This window comes from Vigna umbellata, chromosome 4 (assembly GCF_029865625.1).
Source record: "Vigna umbellata cultivar VRB3 chromosome 4, Vumbellata_1.0, whole genome shotgun sequence".
NCBI classification, from domain to species: domain Eukaryota; kingdom Viridiplantae; phylum Streptophyta; class Magnoliopsida; order Fabales; family Fabaceae; genus Vigna; species Vigna umbellata.
In genome coordinates this window covers 26,763,422-26,768,709 of record NC_142168.1, presented here as the reverse complement: position 1 = coordinate 26,768,709, position 5,288 = coordinate 26,763,422, and the positions used below count along the sequence as shown (strand labels likewise).

Sequence of the window (5,288 nt, the reverse complement as noted above, 5' to 3'; positions counted from 1 at the left end):
GGTTTTAGAAATGCAATGCAAGAAAGGAGTGAAGAGAGAAAAAGGGAAGGATGAGGTCAGAGATTGTTTAGTTTAGATTTGTACATATGTGTATGTGTGTGCATGAGTGGCATACAGCTCGATGGATGGATTGTTGCAGCTTTATGAGAAAGGGAGAGATGAGAAGAGTGAGATGGGATATGGCATGTTGTTGTAGCAGTCACGAGTTGCTGCTATTCTGATACTGCTGTTGCTCTTCCTCCTCCTGCTGCTATATAGTAGTAGTGTGCTACTGCTGCTAATAGGGATCAAACCCCAAAATTCATGTTGATTCAGTCTCTACAACAACACCGTGTCATCTCCATGCAACAGAATTTGATGTAACTTGTCGGCCTCTAAAGTACCTTCCACTGCATTTAATATTATACTCTCTCTCTTCTTCTCTATACTTTTATATCATCTATACTTACTTTCTATTTTCTTAACTTATAAACTTAAGAAAAATATCATGTTTTATATTTATTTGATATTATTATTTTTTTTAATTAGAAAATTTTATTTTTTTATGATTAATTTATTTTTTTAGTGTGTCAAATTAAGGTAAATGTGTGTCATTTTATCGTTATACTAAAGTTAAACTTTCATTTATTTTGTTTTTGATATCAAATACATTTTTAATGGAAATACATCTTTTAAAAATAAAATTAATTTAAAATATATGTAAATTTTATTTTTTTTAATATTTTATTTTTTTTAATATATTATTTTATCTACTATTCAACAATTATATATTATTTATTAATATTTAATTTTATACATGTAAAATTTTCAAAAATTGAATATTAGAGGTGATAGAGTTTTTAAAATAATGATATTTTATTATTGGCATAATACCCTATTTTGTCCCCAGTTTCGCTCGACAATGTCAAATTAGTTCATCTTTTAAAACGTGCGTCAATTACGTCCTTCCGTTAAATCCGTACAAACGGTGTTAATTATTTTTCTCTCTCTTCTATTAACACCGTTTGTACGGATTTAACGGAAGGGATTTCATTGATATAAATTTTATTAAGTAAGGACGTAATTGACGCACGTTTTAAAGGATGGACTTGTAAGACCCGTAATTTTTGATGGTAGGGGACATGGAGGGGACATGGTGGTCACCCACCTCTTTGACTATTAGGATGCAATTATTGGAAGGGGAAAGAGGGGAGGCTCTCATTTTGGGCGTCAGGGGAGATGCATCTCACCCGTGAGCACCTCTTGGACGTGAGAGAAGAAATAATGTTGGGAGCCCTCCATTTTTGTAAGACTAGTTGTGGATTCTTCATTCCAAACATCAATCCTTCTTCCTTCTAACGTTGTTGTAGCTGCTGTGATTGGAAGTTTGCTCCTGGACCGTGAAGGTGGCTTCTCCTTTTGCTGGACCAGCTACGTCTTTAAGCTCTCAAGTTTGCTAGCATAGAAGAGAGCCATGTGAGAGAGCAGCTAGAGGAAGGGCACCCTTCCTTCCATTTCCAGCCGTCCAAAGAGCACCCATGGGAACTGTACCAACTTCAGAAAGGCTGAGAGGTGGATCTGGGTGGGCATCTGGTGAGAAGGGAGTCCTTGCAGCAAGATCTGGGAGAGGAAGTGAAGAATTGTTGAGGTTACAAAGAGATCTGGAGCTGCACGTTTGGGAGGAGATAAATCTCAAAAATTGCAAGGAAGTCTTCAAGAGGTAAGGGGAGTTTGTTTTATTTCTTTGATTTTTAAGATAGTTGTGTTTGCTGCAAATCTGGGTAGGATTTGGGAAGAAGGGGATGAAGATAGGGTGTTTCTGGGTTTTCTCTGGAACCTGCGTGATTCTGCAGAATTCTGCAGAATGAGCGTACGTCCAATTTTGGTGAGTCAAAATTGGACGTTCGTCCCAACAGTGCTCGACCAGATAGTGGTCGACCAACTTCAGAACGTTCGTCCAATTCTGGTCAAATTGGACGTTCGTCCAAATTGATTGAGCGTTCGGTCCTGCACGAACGTCCGAGTTCGTTCGTCATAATATAAGGGACGCTCGTCCAAGTGGTATTTAAACAGTAACTTATGAGCGTTCGTTCGTAACTTAGTATTTTGGTGGAGTAATCTTGAACGTTCGGCCTTGATCTCAAGACGAACGTCCGTAGGTTGTAATGAGCGTCCGGTCATACTATGGATTAACGAACGTTCGTTCTTTGAGGATGTTTGATCTTTATGCGCTCGTCCAAACAGTGAGGAATGCAGGATGGCGTCCAATGGTTTAGCGATCGGCCTAAGTAATTGATCTTAGCGTTCGGCTCCGTAGTGAGCGTTCGGTTTTTGGTATAGGTGAGCGTTCGGCTTTTGGATATAAATGAACGTTCGGTTTTTGGTATAAGTGAGCGTTCGGTTTTAAGTGTTCGGTGTGGATCTTGGACGTTCGTCCTCGGTTTTAGTAGCGTTCGTCCTTGTCTTTCTGAGCGTTCGTCCTTGGCTCTGGCAGCGTTCGGCCTTGGTTTTTGGGAGTGTTCGTCCTTGGTTTGTGAGCGTTCGTCCTTGGTCTGTGAGCGTTCGTCCTTGGAGCTCGATTAGGTTTGGTGTTTATCGGCAGCGTTCGGCCTTTTATGAGGATTGATTTCAGAACGTTCGTTCAGACAGTATCAGAGTTGGAAATAACGTTCGGCAATGCATGAATCCGTGGGAGTATTTTGAAGCAATTATTGAGAATTGTGGGTTATTTCTTTGATCCAATATTGGTTTAGTTATACATATTATTGAGAATATGTATGACTTCGTGATGGAGCACGTTTATTCTAGTTATACATATTATTGAGAATATGTATGACTTCGTGATTGAGCACGTTTATTCTAGTTATACATATTATTGAGAATATGTATGACTTCGTGATTGAGCACGTTTATTCGGTTAGAGGTGGTACATACACTATGTTATTTACTTGTAACTTCGTCGGTCTTTTTAGCATTTTTGCTAGTCTCACGCGTGAGACGGAGATTCGAGTGTCACCTTCTTCTGCGCGAGGAGGTGAATGTCTCGCCCACTGACTTCGGCTCGTGTTGAGTATAGTGCATCGTTACGCGTAGTATCGATGTTTTTACTCGTTAGTCCTTGAGGAGTCGGGGAGATAGGTCTGAAGTCGCGATGGATGACGGCTCGGGTCGCCTGTTATTGAGAGCAGGTTATGACGACGAATTACAAGTAAACGACATCAGTTTATGAAAGACTAGTCTACAGAGTCATGTGAGTCGATTTATCATGGGGATTGTTATAGTATTTGTAGTGGGTTTATAATGTGATAATTCTGGTTATTCATCTGCATGTTGTGGCTGTGGCTTCTAACTGTGATAGTCGTACAGATACGGGAGAGATGGTAGTGCAGATAAAGTTGGATTTGGAATACTTCAAGAGAGAGACGGGAAGTAAAACTTGTTGGATCTATAGGTAGTAACGAGCGTTCTTACTAACGACGTTCGGTCTTCGTGTTATTTATTTTCTGGTAGCGAGTGTTATTAGGTAACAGTTGATCTTGATGTTAGTGGATCTGAGGTAGCTAGCGTCCGATCTTAATTTGGTAACCTGAGGTTTAGTTTGATTACGTTCGGTCAGTACTGAGGTGTTCAGCAGAGTACTCTAGGTGTTTAACCCAGACTCAAGCGTTCTTTATTATAGTGTTCTGTCTCGTAGCGATGGTTCTTAGGGAATGATCTTTATTGGTGATGTTGCTCTGAGGATGTAATCATTTATAGGGAGTGACCAGCCTTGATAGTCGTTGAGGTAACAATCGATTAATAAATAGTGATTAGTTGTGATGATGCATGATTCAGGAAGTGATCATTCATAGGTAATGCTCGGGTCGGATGATGATTGTCTCAGGTAAGGATCATAAATAGTTAGTGGTTGTACGTAGGGAACATCCGGTCTCGATGAGGTTACCCTCAGATAGAATTAAATCCAGTAAAGTGATCAATTAAGTGTTCGTCTGAAGGGTACTTAATCTGTGGTGTGCAAGATTTGATCTTTGAGCAATCGTTTGAATAGTGTTCGAAGTAATAGTAATTGTTCTAGTAGAGTACACTGTCTTAACGTGAAGTCTAAGCACTTGATCTTAATCAGCGTTTGATCTTTTGGTATTCAACCTAATGGTATTCGGTATAATAGCGTTGATGTTTAGTTTCGAGCTTAAGTGATCAATCTTAATGTTCGTATAAACAGTATCCGATGTAATATAAGTTCGTTGATTTATCGTTTGATTCAGTAATGATATGATATCTGGGTATGTATTGAGGTTGAGTGCACTGTAGTAGGATGTCTTGATCTGTGGTTGATTGTGGATATATTGAGGGGACTAAGAATGAAATCACAAGTGGGGCACCTTCCATTGATTTGCTCATCAATGTATCATCCGGATGAGAGTCTATTGTGTACTGGATTGATTATTAGGTATTATGGAATGAGTGTCCAACAGGAATTGTGGTACGTTGGTTTGAGGATGTCTGATTTAATTATCATATGATATTTGTGTTGAAATAACTATGCAAGTTTTATAAATGATGTGTTTCAGGTTAGCTCACCCTTACTTTGCTTGTTTGTGCATGTGAATGCGATGATCGTATAATGTGTGATGTTATACGGGAGCAGTTGAAGGATTGTCACGTGATCCTGTGCAAATGGAGGAAGAGATGGAAGATCGAATTAGAAGGATTCAAGGTTATCTTTGCAGTTGCGTCTGAGCTTAAAACTGATGTATAGATTTTAGTTTATGTTCGGGATGTTATGTATTATTACAACATTTAAGTTTTGAATATAAATTTTAATTTTTAGGGTGAATTTTTGGGATGTTACAGGACTAATTTGACATTGTCGAGCGAAATTGGGGACAAAATAGAGTATTAAGCCTTTATTATTTTATTACAAAAATATCGAAAGTATAAATATAATTTTCTAATACGGAGTTTTATTATCTAAAAAATTTTAACTCTCTAAAATTATTCTCTTTAAAATTATTTTGCATTCTCTTTAAAGATTCTAACTATCTACTCATCTATCTGAATATTAGAGACTTTTTGAGAGATTATTGAGGCTAGATCTTCCTTTCTATCCAATTAAATTCAGCTAAAGAGTAAGTTGAGTTTTTCTTTTTTCCTTGAAACTAGACGTCTATGCATGTAAGGAGTTTTCTCCATTTTTGGAGGTATAAGTCTTCTCTAAGGCTTTATGTTGATCAGTGATACAGAGGGTATGCTTTGACTAAATTGTTTCGATTTGTAGGAACGAATAGAGATCTTGGAGCTGTAAGAGA

General features: G+C 38.1%; 1 long non-coding RNA gene across 1 annotated transcript; it reads left to right on the top strand.

The window, feature by feature from the left end:
• The first annotated feature begins 1,129 nt into the window (after positions 1 to 1,129).
• LOC148199716 (uncharacterized) lies at positions 1,130 to 4,816 on the top strand. The gene is made up of 2 exons (XR_015785623.1): positions 1,130 to 1,699; positions 4,628 to 4,816. It is a non-coding gene; the product is annotated as an uncharacterized LOC148199716 (long non-coding RNA).
• The last annotated feature ends 472 nt before the right edge of the window (positions 4,817 to 5,288 follow it).